A 19,067-nucleotide genomic window follows, 5' to 3' on the forward strand; every position below is an offset into this window, starting at 1 on the left:
TTATGGGCTTAACAAAAGCATTTCTGAAAAATATTGAAGGTTTTGTGAACGTAAATTGGTTGTTTGGTTTTTGATACTGCAAAAGTGGTTACGCAGAGAGTGGTAAGGGCGTGGAATGCCCTACCTGCTAATGTAGTCAACTCAGCCACATTAGGGGAGATTTAAACAATCATTAGATAAGCACATGGATGATTTTGGGATAGTGTAGGGGGATGAGCTGAGAAAAGTTCACAGGTCAGCGCAACATCGAGGGCTGAAGGGCCTGTTCTGCGCTGTATTGTAAACAAAATCAACAAACAGAAAAGTGACTAGATTTCAAAAAAGCACTTAATTGACCATGAAATGATTTGGTATGTCCTGAGATCATGGAAGGCATTATATAAATGCAAGTTGTTTTTAACAATGTTAACAATGCAGTATTCTATTTGCCATTCTAATCCTTTGATTTGTACAGTGACCTTTCTCCACCCAGTAAATTACAGCAATGTTATATCTTATAGAGTGCCTGAGCACAAGGGAACTTGTAAACCATTGAAAGTTAGAAGGTACAACAAACTTTCATATATTGCTTTATGAGGAATGATGGTATTAAAATACAAACTAGAGTTAAAAAGTGCAATTCTTATTCTTCAGCTCCACTGTAGTCATGGGAAAAGGGTCACTCTCAATGTAGGTTACAAAGAAAACACTTAGCTACATCTGGAACATAAGGAAAACATTAATGGGCTCATACATGCATTTTCCAAACAAAACTAATTTCTATCTAACAGTTGGTTTGATATTAACATTTCCTGTCCTAAGCTCCCAACTCCCTCATTGGTCTCAAGATTGAGCATTCTATAAATGTTCCAGTTACTCATCTGTCAGGTGAGTGTTAGGTACATCATCAGAGATAGAAAGACATTCAAATCTCCTGGTATAAACAGACCACTGTCCACTGGTCTTTGGTGGTCTTTTTGTTACATCTGGGGATGCTTAACATAAAGCAGGTTTTCAGTGCAATATTGCTGCTAAGTAGATGGTGATCTCTGAGAATTAAAAATCTACGGATAGTTCAGAGTCAAACAACTCAACTCAGTTTGCAGAATGGTTATGTATTTCCATGAGTAAGTAATGGAGCAGTAGGTGCCTGGTAAATATTATACATCACTGTCCATTGTAAGGACCCTATGCTCATATTTTCCATTTGCAATAGAATAACATGCTTGTTCTAGTCTGGGGTTTATGTGCCTGTTTCTTTGAATGAATGAACTTTACTAGCCATATTCCCATGGTGTTGCAACATGGGCAGTGAAAAGAAAGTGCAGTCCTCAAGCAATAAAGGTTAGAAGGCAACAGATAATAAGCACCAAGCAACACAGACGAAATTCAGTTCCTGTTCTTAAGTCCTACATTTTGCCCGCATTTTGTAGAGTATTAGGTTAAAAATTATAACTGTTTGTGAAGCAGAGAAATTTGGTATGATATGGTTTCATTGCAATACAGACAGGGGATCTGACAGATACATAACTGAGGTGTTACAGTGCCATCACTGGTGGGAGGGTGGATGTAATTATACCGCAGGGAATCTTAAAGGAGTCTGAGCGATGTGAGCAGAATTGGACAAGAGGTTCTGCGAGACCTGTCTTGTTGGGAGCATCTTGCTCCGTCTTTTATACTTTTCATGAGTGGCGAGGTGAGTGTCTCAATAGGAGTGGCTGGTTAATGGGGATTATTATTTGTTAAACATTTTATTAATTATACAAATTGCTTGATTAATATTCAGGCTCCTGTCTTACCAAACATGCCGAACAAAGAGATGTGGAGAATTCTCAACATGGATGTCAGAGGCGGAGCAATCCTGGTGAATTTACCTCCCCACTGGCTCCATGTTGCTCAGCACGAAACAGTATCTCAGGGCACAATGCAGAGGCAGCAGCTGCACCCAGCCCTCACCCATGGGTATTGCATCCGACATTTGTCAACCCTTGTCACAACCATCGTGGCATCTCCCTGATCCACTGGCAGCCCTCTTAGGAGGCACTGGCCTGCATTGCAGGGGCAACTAGAGTGAGAAACCTGGCTGACAGCTTGAATCAGGCTGCATCTCAGGGGACTGCTCACTTGCTCACTTGTTGCCTGTTCAGCGTGCCTTGCTTGTGAGCATCCCTCAGCCTTGGGGTAAATGGCAATGTATTACAGCAATCTCACACCTGCACCGTGTGCCAGTAGTTTAAGTGGCAAACACACTGCATGTGCAGTTGAGCTGGCAGCCATGTCTCTCAGTCTGAGGGGAGTGGACCACACTAACGTTCATGGAGGCGCCCATCATTCAGGAGGTCCTCACACTATCTGGGAAGGACCAACCTCTGATACCAGTCCACAGGATAGGCTATGGTCAGGTCTCCAGTGATTATGTTTCCCTGCTCTATAGTCCAGGGAGTAGGTGACAACCAATCCTTTGAGATGATAGCACTGACACCTGGGGTTCTGGCTACTGTGGTCAGGGAAATACATACAGCCATCAGTTAGGGGTCAGGGCATTTTCCATCCGGGACTGTCTGGTTCAGTCACTCAAGGAGGTGGACCATGGTCAGTCAATTAGGTCTGTCCATGGAAACATGGAGAGGGAGGTGGAACTGTGGAAATGGGAGGAAGAGCCAGCAACCCATTCATCATGGTCATCAAATAGCAGAGCACAGAAGAGACTATTAGACTATGTAGCTGCATCACCTCTTTCAACTGATCAATCTAGTGAGATCCACTCCTCCGCTCTACCTCCAAATCCCTAGAATTTTCCTCTCCTTCAACCATTTATTGAAGGCTACAGTTGGAACTACAGAGTGCATCTGCTATTATTTCCTAACTTCCTTTACTGTGACCAGACAAAAACCAAGACTTTGATCTACTCTTCAAGTTTATCTTAGTTATAATTTCAATCATGAATACCTTATGTTTTCTCAATGTCTTGAACTGAATTGAATTGAATTTATTGTCACATGTATCAAGGACACAGTGAAAAGCTTTGCCCTGCGAGCCATACAGGAGATCACATAGTTAAGTAGCATAGATGAGTAAATAATCGGTAAACAGCAGCAAAAACCAAAACACAGGTACAGGCGAATGCTAAGTGTTTGTGAGTCCATTTAGTATTCTAACAACAGGAGGTTGGAAACTGTTTTGAAACAGGCTCATGCGTGTCCTCAGGCTTCTGTACCTTCTCCCTGATGGTAGAGGTTGTAGAAAAGCATTACCAGGGTGGGATGGATCTTTGAGAATGCTGGTGGCCTTTCCTTGACAGCGGGCCTGGTCGATGGATTCTGTAGATGGGAGGTTGTCTTGTCCTTCAGGTTAATCTCCCGGCTAAATACTGAGGCAAAAATGTTATTTTCTTATTTCTGCAATCATTTTAAGTGAGCTTATTATGTGTGTCCTTAGTGGCCCTATTTCTATCCTGCATTTTGTTCCTTGTGTCTAAAGTACATTAAGGCCTCTTCTTACATTCTATTATAATTTAATTCTGCAGTTTTTCTTGGCTTTCTGGATTGTTAGGTTGCCCTCTTAACTTTTTGTATTCTATTTTGTTATTCTCTCCTTGTCTCTACTTAGTGTGTGCCTTTTTTGAGCTTCGATTTTGTTCTTATTTCTTTCATCGTTTGTTTAGCAAAAGTTCCTTTTCATTACTGAAATTCATTAATAAGCATTGTGCTCCATCATTGTTCTGTTTTTCTTTATTAACCTAAGGTTGTTACATATTCTGTAAAAATCTTAAATTTTTTCCGTGATTAGCAAACAACTGAAAAAAACTATCAGTTTGGTTTTGATGCCTTTACACAGAGGTTTGTGAAAACACGGGCTGGGCAGTTTGTGGGGTGGATAGCATCAGTGCATTCAAGACAGAGTTCAATAGCTTTATAGTAAAATAAAGTTTAGGCCTATAAGAGCCTAAACTTAGTATGATTTTTGTTAAACTGCCAGATGCAGAAAAACCTTAATTCCTATGTTCAGAAAATTAATCAAATGTACCATAGCACATTAAATATAATTATAATAATTGATTCATTTTCCCTGCTAGTTTAATGAAGAATGCCCTTTATGTTTCATTAATGTAGAACATTTTTACGAAGTTCAAAACATTGGTAGCTTTTTGAAAAGGTTTATTCTGTAATGTCACTTTTAGTAGGCAACACATTGCCCTTTACTTCAAATTAAAATTGACTGCAGCATCAAGCTTTGTCATGTAACAACTCCCATTTCATGTATATGCTTTTCTGAACTCATGCTCTTTACCGTGGTCAAAATCGATTAATCTTGACCTCACTACCTGACCTGTGTCATGCAGTATAAGGGACACCAACCCTTTTGTTATGATCCCGGCCAAAGTTCCTACTGGGGGAGTCAGACCCCAGATTAAAATCTGGTTTGAAAGATCTTTGTTTTTAAACCTGGTAGCCTTTTGCTTAAAGCTTAGTATGCAATACTGCAGATTTGATTTTAATATGAAGATAAAGTAGAAGAAACCAAACTGTTTACATGAAGCTCAATTGGCAGGAGTTTGAAACACACGATCAAACAAACTCCAATCTATCCCAATACAATCTCTTTCGAGTACTCAAATACCAGAGACTTCCCTCTCTATCACACATCTAGCTTTGATTTGTCTGTTTCTTTTAATTTACATGTCTTGAATGTTTGATAGCCTTTTCCTTGATTATTCATGTAACTGAGATTAGATTTTCTTAGCTTCAAATAATCCACCTAAGGTTCTAACCAAATACGTCTGGTCTGAAATTTTCAAACTAAACCTTTACCTTGAGGTAACTTATTTTCTAACAGTTCTGAACCAACTCCTTTCTCCAGGAAACTGTGCTTACATCTGACTCCAGATAAATGCCGCCAAAGCTGTCCAATCTATGGGTTTTTCCAAAGCAAAAAATCAACTTTTGACTCTTCTAAACCAAAGCAAGCTAATGTTTGCTCCCTTGGATCATAAACTCTCAGTACAATAAAATTTCCATTACCACAGTACAACAGCCAACAACTCTCTGACACCCAGATAAAGACAAAATACAGCTGGAAATCTGAAACAATGCTGGAGAAATGCCAGATGATGAACGCTGGCAATGGATTGTGCCATTGCTTATGTACTGCCCTGGTAAGTGAGTAAAGGATAGTGGGGTAAGGTCAGGTACTCAGGTGGAGAACTTTGTCTGAGTCAATGTCATTATGACACTTGACTTGAAACTACTGTCCACAGAATATCTCCATATTGTTTAGGGCTTGCCCCTTGACACTGAGCTGGATGTATTCAAAGTTCCTGAACGGGTTTCACCATTGTAAAACAAAATTTTGATAAAAACTAACAGTGAGCTTCAAGTTTCATTTAATAGTCAGCTCTAGCACCTGTCATCTGCTGCAACCCTTAATATATTTGGATTTATTTCAGTTTAGTAACACTGAGTACACTTGGGAGGCTACTGGGGCCATTGGTTTGATCTGTGATGCTTAACACTCCAGCACGGAATCACTGAATCTTAGGTGAACAGCTTTGTACCTGCTGTAAGCTGTGTAGACTGTAATAACAAAGTTCATTCTTTGATGGCAAATGTAAATAAATGATGAGTTTTGAAATTCTATCTCCCAACATGTTAGGTGAAATGTCAGCATTACATACAATAAAGTCAGCAATAGACTTTTGTCAAAAGATAAACTCAATGGAAATCATCGACTAGCCACATTTATGGCTACTACTTGCCTAACCAATTGTAACTCATGAACCAGGAGACCCAAGTCCCTCTGTAACTTGGAGATCTGTGACCTCTGTCCATTTAAGTAGTAAATTGCTTTCTGTTCTTGCTGCTAAGATAAGACAGGTTCACTTCTCCCACAATATACTTCATTTTCCACATTTTTGCCCATTCACTTCATTTCTCCTTATGTCCTCTTCAGAATTTACCTTCCTATCCAATTTTGTATTGTCAGCAAATTTAGCAATCTATATTCAGTCCCTTTATCCAAGTCATAGATATAAATTGTTGAAGTCCAAACATTTATTTCTATGGCATACCACTTGTCAATATTCCCCTCCCCCCACCTTGTCTCAGTCAAATCCCTCGAACTCAGCACCGCCTTCCTAACCTGCAATCTTCTTCCTGACCTCTCCGCCCCCACCCCCACTCCGGCCTATCACCCTCACCTTAACCTCCTTCCACCTATCGCATTTCCAACGCCCCTCCCCCAAGTCCCTCCTCCCTATCTCTTATCTTAGCCTGCTGGACACACTTTCCTCATTCCTGAAGAAGGGCTCATGCCCGAAACGTCGATTCTCCTACTCCCTGGATGCTGCCTGACCTGCTGCGCTTTTCCAGCAACACATTTTCAGCACTTGTCAATGTTGCCAACCCAACAAAAAAATCTGTTTTATGCCTGTTCCTATAAGTTTCCTATTCATCAGATGCACAGGCAAGGTTGCAAAGTTGATGACTGGGGGGCAAAGTGAGGATTGCATAAATTCTACATTCTGAGCTCCATCCCTGGTTGTGGCTACCTGAATGTTTCCATTGCTGTTGGGTGAGTTGTGCAGTCAGAGGTACCATCCTCCAGATGGTTGCCAAATTGAATTGCCATATTCTCAGATGCAAGCAATGCTGCAAGTCTGTGTTTATTGTTCATATCTAGCAGCCCTGAGAACAGGGATCAACAATAATGAACCATTGTCTAGAGTCAAGTTGTCTACACAAGGTGTGAGTGGCAGTCTTTCCTGAAGATTGAATCTTACTTTGCATACACCCCAGCCCTACCTTTTCTCGGATCTGGCTTTTCATAGGCCATACCTGATGGGCGACTTGCCTCCGATTTTTCAGGACTTGGTCCTTTTTGAATGTTTCAAAATCAGGGCTGTAAATCTCTGCAGCATATAGGGTTCCAGACGCTAAGGTGCTGTGTCTAGAGCAGGCAATATTGTTGAATTTTCTTCACTCCTTTCTGAACTGTTTCTGACACCTGCACCAAGAAATGAACTTGGATAACTTACTCGTTGTCTTCCACCAGTGTAGTTGTGGCCTCGTTTGGAATTCAATGGTAGTACGTAGAACCTTAGAATCCCTACAGTGTGGAAGAAGGCCATTCGGCCCATCAAGTCCACACTGATCCTCCGAAAAGGATGCCATCCACTATCCTATACCTATAACCCTGCTAATAGACCTAGCCTGCACATCCCTGGAACCCAGACACTATAGTCACTTGGGATTCTTGAGTTGGAAGGTTGTGGATTTATGTCCCACTTCAGAGATTCAAATACATCATCTAGGCTGTAAATTGTTTTAGTGTATTTGAAGTCATATATACATATTTTATTTCCTTTCACCTTCTTCCCCTCGCAGAAAGGTGTCAACCCTGTACACATTACCATGCTTCGATGTCACATTTTTAACCATAAGCAAACAGCAAGGAATAAGAGACATCGTAAGTATCTCCAGATAACTGTCAAGATAACACTGAAGTAATATTTATGCACAATTGTGCACCAAATCATGACTTCCTGCCGCTATCATTTGCTTCTCCATTTTGTATGGGATAGACTCGAGAGGAAAGATCTCTGAACTTCTCAAACAAAAAGAGGAACTGCTGGAGAAACTCAGCATTATCAACAGCTGGAGAAACAGAATTTCAAATCCACAGTGATTTTTCACTTGCACTGTTAACTCTCTTTCTCTTGCTCTAGATTCTGTCAGACCTACTGAAATCCTCCAGTACTTTTCTGTTTTTGTTTCCGATTTCTAGCAGCTGCAAAACTTTGCTTCTTGCTGTGAACTTCACCCGGGTCTGAACTGCCATTCTGCAGCAAACTTCGGACTGATAGACTGAGAAGTGAGTAGTGGCCTCAGCACTGTTAGCACATGACAGCATTGCAAAATTATCATGTACTGTGTCACATACTGCCTGCTGTCATATTTCAAATGCTGCAGGAACACCGGTTAACAGCGAAGGAGAGCTCTTTTTGCAGCGTAGCATGGATTGAGATGTTTGCTCAGCTTGAATGTCAGCATCATAGCATTGAAGGAAACTATCCCTAATGTTTTCAAGATTTAAAGTTGAAATCCCTAATGTTTCGGTTAAAAGAATTTGTATCTGCATTTGGAGGACAGAAGCATATACAGAAGGTTGTTTGAACAGGGGATCTCCAGGAAGAAAATGCTTCACACAAAAAATGCACTCAAACACTACACTGTGCAGTGTTTCCCTTGTTTTAATTTTCTTTGAGGTCCACCGAATAGAAACCACGTAGGAAAGATATTCACAGGTGAAATAGTAAATGCACTCCTGTCTGCCAATGCGTTGAAGCATCAGCAACACTTTTAACTCATTTAGATTTTATTTATTTTAAAAATTGCTTTCACATTAATCTCAATGCAATGAGCGTAAGTGCTAATTTGATACTTTAGCAGATGTCTACTCTTTGTAATTGAGTAGCTGTGGACTTTAAAACCTGAAACACAACAAATGCTTCGTGGTGGGGAGGACAACAACAGCTGTTGTGAAATGACAATAGCCTCTGTGTTGGTAAACTGATCTCAGGCTTTCAGATCATGGGAAAAGAATGTGAAGATTGAAGGGTAGAACTAGAGGGATCATGAACAGAAAATTAAATACTTATTCAGAAAGGTCAAACAGTACTGGAATTTACTTTAAGAAAAAGGAGTAATAGAGCATCATTTCAATGCTGAAGATTTTAAATTGAACAGAAAATGGTGGAAATTTAAAGGAAGATTTAAAAATCAATTGTTAATGGAATAAACTGACCAGCAGGGGTGAAGGGAACACACCACTTCCCCTCTCTGTTCAGCAGTTGTCAGGAAACACCTGTATGTATTCTTCTCCAACATAGACCTCATGGTTTCATTCCCCACAGGAAACAACTGAGTTCAGGTGCTCCTTTTCAACCAGATTTGGGAGAAAGGCAGCCTGGAAGTGAAATGTAGCCCCTGAAGCTTCACTGTTCGTCTTTGACTCATAGAATTATAGAATCATATGATGCAGGAGAGACCCTTCGGCCCATTGAGAGTGCACCGACATCTGAGAAACTCCTGACTGTCAACCTAATCCCATTTACTAGCATTCGGCCCACAACGTCAAATGTTATGACGTGCCAAGTGCTCAACCAAGTACTCCTGAAAGGATATGAGGCAATATACCTCTACCATCCTCACAGCGCATTCCAGATCATCATCGTCTCCTGGATCAAACTGTTTTTCCTCACATTCCCACCCCCCCTCAATACTACCCGCCCCTCACCTTGAATCTATGTCCCCTTGTGATTGACCCTTCAACTAAAGGGATGCTGTCAATCAAAAACAACAACATTGACCCAAATGTTAATTCTGATTTCTCTCCACAGATATTGCCAGACCTGCTGAGCTTTTCCAGCAATTTCCATTTTTGTAGCCGAATGAATACTGTAGCTTCAAGAGTGGGTTAGAGGCTAGGAATACTGCGGCAACTAACACACCTTCTGACTCCCCAGAGCTTGTCCGTCATCTACGAGGCATAAGTCAGGGGTGTTATGGAACACTCCCCTCTTGCCTGGTTGAGTGCAGCTCCAACAACACTTAAAAAGCAGCCACTGATTGGCACCCCAACCACTCTTTTCATAGTGCATTCACTGCACAAATGACACACAGTTTTAGTGATGTGTATTGTTCATGTGATGAATTGCAGAAACTCACAAAGACTTCTTTGACAGCACTTTCCAAATCTGTATTATCTACCCTTAGAAGGAATAGGGCAGCAGATACATGGGAACACCACCACCAGCAAATTCCTCTCTGAGCCACTCACCATCCTGACTTGGAAATATATTAATATTTCTTCAGTGTCGCTGGATCTGAGTCCTGAAACTCCCTCCCTAACAACATCATTGGAGTCCCTACTTGCCATGAACTGCTCTGGGATGGGCAATAAATACTGACCCATCCAGCGACTCCCACATCCCATGAACTAATAAATGAAAATCCGAGAGTAACTAATTTTCTGACTAGTGTTTGCCAGCAAATCTATTAAATGGTCTCAGGCAGTTTTGCTCAAAGCCATTTTCAGTGATTTTAAAATTGGATTGCTCCAAGGTGAAGGATTGGAAATTTCATTTAAGAATACCAACTTTTGGTGATTAAGCCTATTCTCAGCTGGACCAGTGCATCAAGCAACATGTTTTATGGGAAGCAATAATAGATATGGATATGTTCTATTATCCTGCCTGATAGTCCTGGTTCAACAAGAATCTTACATTTATGGTTATGCAAATTCATTTGGACAGAATCCAATTTCAGGAGCACTTTGGACACAATGACCCAATTGACCTGAAAGTGGAAATTCCACCCTGTTATGTGCCTGTGACTGGGAGATTAATTTCTTTTTCTTTATAAAATTGTTTCAGAGAATTCTCATGACACTGAAATTAACTTTCATTCTAGGAATTTTAAATCGATGTGACCAAGTTTTTGTGTCCTTCAGTAAACATACAGAGTTATGTTAAATTACATTTACTTGTGGAAAGCCATGAAGCATCTTGTAAATATTAATTAGATTGTAAGTGTTTTGCAATCCCAGAGTGCTTAATACTTGTCGAACTGCTTTAAAGCACAGTGATCTGTCATCTTTACTACCCCTGTCTCTATCACAAAGTTCAACTCTGAACGATACTTTATCTCCCATTTCATATTTTGTTTTGTGTCTTCCCTCCTCCTTGCTAAACTGAGAATCAGGATTTCATAAAAGAATATTTATTTTAAAAAGTATGTGAAATAAATATTAAAATGTTTCTGAATTAACTAAGACTGTGCTGTTTCTAGCATCCCAGTGCTAAGACTGTGTGAGGCATGCTACAAAGTATAGACTTATGACATCTGAATTGTGTTGTGTAAGGTTTGGTGAAATCAACTTGATTTGTGTTTCAGTGACTGAAGTGTTTCTTTAATTGGGAATGTGGTTGACACTGAAATTTTACAGCCACATTTTTTATGTCTGATGTAAATAACTGAGCAACAAGTCGTGCAGTAGGGTCTTATTCTCTTGTTAGGGACAAGCAGTGAATATCAACAGAGGCCTGGGTGATAACACCAATGTGCTGCATTGTGTGAAATCATCTTTGTTGGACATCAGTTTCTACTGAGGAATGGTAAGTAACAGGAATGGGCCAATGCTTAGCTGGTTCAGGCAGATCAGAGGACAAAGGCAACTCTGAATGCGTTAAAGTGAGGACAGAGATCTCATAATCGAAAATGGGTAAAATACCCAATAGGTCAGACAACACTAGTGGGGAGAAAAACAGAGTTAAGATCAGGATTCTATTAATCAGTTGGCCTAGCTTGTTTTGTTTGTGTCTTGGTCACTTAGCACTCAGCTGAGAGGAGCCATTTTCTCCTTTCCACACCTTCATTTACACCTATTTTACATCACTATTCCTCTTTTACCCCAATCAGCAACCTCTTTGTCTTCTGCACTGGGCACCAATGTCATCCATTCCCCTTGCTGTTCATCTACCTGTCAAAAGTATCAAAAACAGCACTTTCCAACCCCGTTCAGTTTTGAGGATGAGTCACAATGGAATCATAGAATCCCAAAGCTGTGTAAGCAAGCCATTTGGCCCATCAAGTTCACTCCGACCCTCCGAAGAGCATCCTACCCAGACCCACCCCCATCCTTTATAACCCTGCTTGGGCTGTGTAATGAAACCGGAGCACTCGGTGGAAACCCATGAAGCCATGGGGAGAGTGGGTATCAAAACCACATCCCTGGCGCTGTGAAGCAACAGTGCTAACCACTGAGCAACCGTGCCGCCCTCAGTGTGAATTGTTTGTTTCCCTCCACACATGCTGCCAGACCCACTGGGTTTCTCCAGCACTTTCTTCAATATTTGTATCAATATTTGACGTATTCTAGATGTTTTACAGAGATACCAGTCAGCACATCCATTGATCTGACGTAGGATTCCCAGCTGCCTTGGCTGCATGCATTTCCCAGTTAGTTTTACATTATTGCAACAATGACACTCCTCATGCTGCCCTCCTTCCTTGGATTCCAATCTGCTATTGGAACAGGATCCTCAAATCCCAAAATGACTGTGTGCACAGATAATTGTCCACTCTGAAAATTTGTACGCCTGCACCCCAGTTTAGGACTTGGGTCTGTGTCACATTCCAAGGACTGATAGAAATTCCCCTCTGTCATAATTCCAGCAGTGAAATTGGACTCCAGAAATGTCAGATTCATTGTCTCTGAGCTGCAGAGAATGGATAGACTCTAGACTTGATCTGCAGCCTGCTGTGAGTTAATTGATTTTAGCCAGGATGAATACATGCATCTTTATTGTCTCTGGATTGGGAAGGGGAATTCAGCCAGTGTTCCTGTTTGCGGTCTCCATTTATTAGACCCCAGCTGATTGTGTTAGTGAGTGGACTTGGAGACAGAATATGATCACAATCCCTGCTGTGGTATATCCCGATAGACCAATAGGATTCACCATCAAGGTTTGCATAATCACCAACAAGAAAACTCTCCCAATAAGGTCATAACTGATGAGGACAGTGGGACAAAGTCACTCATAGTTGGAGACCTAGCTTCCGCAGTCACATATCAAAATGCAACATAGTCCGAATACTTAAACCTACAAACATTCCTATCAGATTACATGGCCCTCCACCACTTATGTTTAGAAGGTACCTGGTTAACCTCCTCCTTCTCAATCACTGGGTCATCTTTTAATTAAAGCACTTTGATAACAATAAGTTAATTTGCATCTGCATTTTTCCCAATGCCTTCAGCTTTCTCATCAAGTTAATGTGTGTGCTGGAGAGTTTTGTGGGCAGCACTTTTAAAACTGCTTTTCTTTCCTAACATATTCTTTCAAGGACTGACCATTCAAATATGCTTCCATAAGCTGCTGAATGCGAAGAATTGTATCTTATAGTGACTCATGCCGTAGTTTCTCATTCTGCAGCACTAAGCTCATGAGAAGAAAATTTTCTGCTGTCATGTTCCCATAGACAAACATTCAGTCACTAAAATGATTAATGGTTATACTCTTCATGTTTCTTTTTCCCTTTAGACACACAATTAATTGCAAGAGTATTGATTTATATCAAATGGTTCTGGTACAGAATAATGAAACAAGCTGGGAAGCTTCCAGAAGCTTCCAGTGACATAATGTTGTAGCTTTTTAGCAGCAAACTAATCTCATTGCTCTGTGTGTTGGTTACATGAAACTGCTAATACAGTAAAGTATTGTTTAATCCTCATGGTGATTTTACAATGAGGTTCTCTATATTATGTCTGTCTTCCAACAGCATAGCCAACCTAAATGTAAAATTATATGAATGCCTTTGGTACCAACTGCAATGCACTGCCTGAAAGAGTCGTCTAAGCACAGTCAATAGTAACTTTAAAAAAGGAATTGTATATACACTAGAAAATTTTTTTAAAATGTAGTGCATGGGAGAAAGAACGGGGAAGAAATCAAACAAGTATGGTGTACAATTCTTCTGTCCTGTAAGTTTTAACCAATCTTTAATCTCAGTCTTTCAAGCATTTCTGCTATTCTTGGGCAAGATGTGGGAAAACCAGCAAAAGGATCTTTTGCTGTAGTCTAGCTGGCAGTCAGCTATTGTGGATTGTCACTGTATTTAGCATGGGTTTCATTATCAAGCATTACTGCCTTCCATTACACTTCGAATTTCTGTCACTGGGTAGCTTGAAGAATGTAAGAGAGGAAAATTCGAAATATGTTCTGCAGGACTGAGAATGTCCATGAACCTCTCCTGATTGTCCATCATAACTTCAGCAGAAATCTTGGAGAAATGACACAAAGGCTAATTTTTAGTCATCTCCATTGCTTCCTGAAGAGTCCACTGAAGTTATGAGAGTAAATTGCAAACAATGTCAAACAGAAATTTGAGGCATAAGGAAATGCAAAATAAAAGCAGAATATAAAGACAGAAGGGATAGGTTCTGTTCGTGTGACTCAAATATTATAGGAATAAATAAAAGTGGAGTCCTGACAACTTTATTCCATCTACTTCAATAAGAAGATGATAAGGCTTCCTCCCATCAGTTGGTCATTTGCTAAAGTAATATTGTACCAAATATCTTGAGAGATATCACCAGAGACACCTCTAAAAAAATCCAGAAAATCTAGCAGCAGGATAATCACTCCAATATTAGTATTCTCTCTCAGGCTAACATCCTCAGCATTGGGACACTGGGTGGCTGCATTGGGTGGACCATGTTGTCCACATACCTGGTATGACTTCCAAATCCGTCATGGCAAGCAGTTGCCACGAGGATAGAGGAGACGCTTCAAGGTCATCACACAGCCTTCCTGAAGAAATGGAATGTCCCCATTAACCTCAGGCCTCCGGCCACTCGAACTGGAATAGTGACATCTTCAAAGGTACTGAACATGTAGAGCATCTCTGACAGGTCTAGGTGGAGGTCAGGTGCCCAGGTGGAAGAAGGGTGCAAACCTCACCCACTTCAGCAATGTCCACCTGGGGCAGGATTTGTTGATCCAGTATTGGATTCCCAACTCCGGAGTAAAGAAGGATTGCCTAAGGAAAAGAAACAGATTGCCCATGTCACAGTGCAATAGTCGGTAAAATGATGCATTTTGGAGATTTAATGAAGGATAGCTTTATTGCTAAGGCCTTATATTCCAATAATGCAACACTGAAAGATAACCTGAGACGCGACCTGCAAAATTACAAAGTCCCAAGACACGATCTACAGAATTACACAGCCCTGAGACATATCTTGCAAAACTATACAATCCTGAGGCACAATGCTGTGTAAGTGTGCAATGGTAACACCACAGTGTTATCCATGCCAGTTTACCTCTGTAATTTAAACACCTTATGTTTAAGTCTACAGTTATACAGCCACTTATGTGTGAACATAAAGTGGCTTTATATGTACACCAGTACAAAAGCAGCACAACTCTAGTTTCAGATTTATCATCTGACCACACAGCCTCACACTGATTTAAGTGGACTATTTACTCCATTGCTTCAGGTTTATACAGATCTTCCACTGGAGAAAGATCTGGAGAGCACCCACAGAAATTTGGGCTTATGATCACTGTAGTGTGGTAAACATGGTGTCACCAGACCTTAGTTTAGGTGGCTGGATGACGAGTCCAGTGGGAATACTCCCTTCTTGTTTAACCATATCTGGTATCACCTGACCCATTACCTGAGCAGGACTGATGAGGGCAGAGCATTGGATGTGATTTATATGGACCTCAGTAAGGCGTTCGACAAGGTTCCCCATGGGAGACTGGTGAGCAAGATTAGTTCTCATGGAATACAGTGAGAACTCGCCATTTGGATACAGAACTGGCTCAAAGGTTAAAGACAGGGTGGTGGTAGAGAGTTGTTTTTCAGACTGGAGGCCTGTGACCAGTGCCAGTGGAATGCCACAAGGATTGGTGCTGGGTCCACAACTTTTCATCATTTATATAAATAATTTGGATATGAGCATAAGAGGTATAGTTAGTAAGTTTGCTGATGACACCAAAATTGGAGTGTAGTTGACAGCAAAGAAGGTTACCTCAGATTACAACAAGATGTTGATCAGATGGGCCAATGGACTGAGACGTGGCAGATGGAGTTTAATTTAGATAAACGTGAGGTGCTGCATTTTGGGAAAGCAAATCTTAGTAGGACTTCTACACTTAATGATAAGGTCCTAGGGAGTGTTGCTGAACAAAGAGACATTGGAGTGCAGGTTCATAGCTCCTTGAAAGTGGAGTCACAAGTAGATAGGATAGTGAAGGTGGTGTTTGGTATGCTTTCTTTATTGGTCAGAGTATTGAGTACAGGAGTTGGGAGGTCATGTTGCGGCTGTACAGGACATTGGTTTGGCCACTGTTGGAATATTGCGTGCAATTCTGGTCTTCTTCCTATTGGAAAGATGTTGTGAAACTTGAAAGGGTTCAGAAAAGATTTACAAGGATGTTGCGAGGGTTGGAGGATTTGGTTGAATAGGCTGGGGCTGTTTTCCCTGGAGCGTCGGAGGCTGAGGGGGGACCTTATAGAGGTTTATAAAATCATCAGGGGCATGGATAGGATAAAAAGACAAAGTCTTTTCTCTGGTGTGGGGGAGTCCAGAACGAGAGGGCATAGGTTTAGGGTGAGAGGAGAAAGATATGAAAGAGACCTAAGGAGCAACTTTTTCACACAGAGGGTGGTACGTGCATGGAATGAGCTGCCAGAGGATGTGGTGGAGGCTGGTACAATTACAACATTTAAAAGACATCTGGAAGGGTATATGAATAGGAAGGGTTTGGAGGGATATGGGCCAGGTGCTGGCAGCTGGGACAAGATTGGGTTGGGATATCTGGTCGGCATGGACGAGTTGGACCGAAAGGTCTGTTTCTGTGCTGTACGTCTCTATGACTCTATGATTGGTTTCTTCGAACAAAAGGAGAAGGTTTACATTGACAGTGCCGTGTAGAATCGTAATCCATCAGGAAGTTACACAAAATCAGCGTTTGATAGATCAGTAGACCTGCCACTCTGATTGGAAGTTGTTTCAAATTTGTGTTGTGAAGTGCTGTACAAATTGTAGCAGAACCATTTGGGCAGCACAGTGGTTCAGTATTTAGCACTACTACCTCACAGCACCAGGGACCTGAGTTTGATTCCAATCTCAGGCCACTGTCTGTGTGGAGTTTGCACCTTCTCCCCGAGTGTGTGTGTGGGTTTCCTGCTGCAGTCCAAAGATGTGCAGGTCGGGTGGATTCCCTATTATGTCCAGGGATGTGCAGGTAGGTGGATAAGCCATGGGTTACAGTGATAGGATGGGATGCTGGGATGGTTGGGATGCTTTTCAGAGGGTTGGTGCTGACCCCATGGTTTGAATGGTCTCTTCCTGCATTGTTGAGATTCTATGATTCATTTATGGATCATTAAACTGCATGTCTGTGGGCCTCTGCATTGGTAGGTGTTACTCACTGTTGGAGTGAATCTCTGTGCTCTATTAACAGAGGATGTTTATTACAATCAGAAACAGGGATGGGAACCTGTCACATTTTGGATGTGAGCAACAACACCATGTGTATTGTCATAAACTAATCAAGCCCCAATGTATTCATGAACTCAGCACAGTTTCTAACATCTGTCCTCTAAGCTGCAGGGAGGCAGTGGGACTGGATCACTTGACCTTGTGCTGGCATCACTTGGCATTCTGAATGGTGCAGCTCTCGCAGTGTTTATCTGCTGTCAACTGTTTAAATAGGTGCGAACCATATGTCTTTTGCATCCTGTAAATGGATTACATGTCAAGGCCACTTAGTCGACGGAAACTAAAACGCCCTGTTCATGCTGACAAAATCACTCAGGCAAGTGATGCACGGTCTCATGTAGAGTTTTGTTTTCTGCTAGTCAGCAGTCCCAGGAATGCATTTACTGTGACTGAGCAGCAGGCATGTTGTGAGAAAGTGACTGCTGGAGTGAACCCTGCCTGGCTGGAGTGGAAATGGATAATCATTTACAGGAGGGCTCTCATTCAGCTGCACGTGTAGAGTCAGACGACATTCCTAAATACAGAAGGCAGAAGGAACAGTACTATATGGGTGGTGTGGAGTGATCTAGTTGGGATGATTTGATGCAGTAAACTGTAATGTTGGTCAGAAGTTAAAGATTGGAAATTGGGCATCTTGTGTCACAAATAACTGATTCAGCAGCTCTGTATTTGGGATAGGAGTAGACCTATCAATCCCCTTGAGCATGTACCATTCATTTAGATTCTGGCTGATCAACACTCTTTACCCATCCTTGTTCCAGATCCCCCAAGGCCCTGATCAGTTTTGATCTTGGAAACTCCAGTTGACTCTGGAACCTTGGCCATTTTGTAAGAGTAGGTTATCAATTTTCACCACGCTTTAATTTCACACCTGAGTGGTCTAGCAATATTACACCCTCTTGTTCAGGATTCCTGTGTTGGAGGAATTAGTTTCTTGGTAGCTTTATGATTAAATCCATTTGCTATTTTAAACAGACATTGATAATTACACCTTCTAACGTGCAAACTCAATGGAATATAAGGTGAATATCAATATCCTATGACATCGAGTCTGTTAGAATTGTTTGAAGAGGTAATGAGCAAGTTAGACAAAGTAGGGTCAGTGGATGTGATTTGTTTGGATTTTCAGAAGGCCTTTGACAGGATGCCACACTGGAGGCTGCTAAATAAGATAAGTGCCCATAGTGTTGGGGCAGATACTGGCATGGAAAGAGGATTGGCTGACTGCAGTTAAGGATTCTAGGTCTGTACTTGATGGACTTTAGAAGGATGGAGGGAGATCTGATTGAAAGTCTCAGAATTCCAAGCGCCTGGAATAGACTAGATGTGGAGAAAATGTTTCCGCCAGTAGGAGAAACTAGGATGAGGCCGTGGCCTCAGAGTGAAGCGATGACCCTTTAGAACTGAGATGAGGAGAAATTTCTTCAGCTGGAGGGCGGTGACTCTATGAAACTTGTTGCCACAGAAGGCTATGGAGCCAAGTCATTGAGTTTATTTAAGACAGAGATAGATAGTCATAAAGTCATAAGATAGGTCCTTGACTAGTAAGGGACCAGGCATTACGGGAGAAGGCAGGAGAATGGAGTTAGTTATAGCATTTATGATCAAATGATGGAGCAAACTCAGTGGTCTAAATACCCTAATTGTGCTCCTTATCCTATGGTCTTATGGTCTAACCTGTCTTTATGATTTAACCTTGGTACTATTCAGATGAATTTGTACCTTCTCCATGTTAATATATTTTTCCTGATGTTCAGTGGTCTGACCAAGGCTCTCCACAATTAAATCAAACTTTGAATTCTTTTTGAGGTAAAGATGAACTCTCTGTTGGCCTTCTTGATTTTTTTAACCTGTGCACTACCCTTTCTGGATTTATGTAACTGTCTTTGCCATTCCCCAGCTCTCTCTCAACCTGAAGAAAATAAGCAGAGCTCAACATTTTCACATTGTTGATTATTTTAATTTGATTTGATTTGATTTATAACTGTCACATATACCAAGATACAGGCAAAAGT

General features: G+C 41.2%; 1 protein-coding gene across 15 annotated transcripts in view; it reads left to right on the top strand.

Annotated features, from left to right (window-relative positions):
• lhfpl2b (LHFPL tetraspan subfamily member 2b) overlaps positions 1-19,067 on the top strand; it is a 171,275-nt gene that overhangs the window by 95,898 nt on the left and 56,310 nt on the right. The window contains exon 1 of one of the 15 annotated variants that reach the window (XM_072547434.1): positions 7,825-7,848. The exons of the other annotated variants lie outside the window; for them this stretch is intronic. The gene's annotated coding sequence lies outside the window, so the exon portion shown is untranslated. Of the gene's footprint in view, positions 1-7,824; positions 7,849-19,067 lie in introns of those variants that run through there. 15 annotated transcript variants of the gene reach the window in all.

Source organism: Chiloscyllium punctatum, chromosome 2 (genome assembly GCF_047496795.1).
Source record: "Chiloscyllium punctatum isolate Juve2018m chromosome 2, sChiPun1.3, whole genome shotgun sequence".
NCBI classification, from domain to species: Eukaryota; Metazoa; Chordata; class Chondrichthyes; order Orectolobiformes; family Hemiscylliidae; genus Chiloscyllium; species Chiloscyllium punctatum.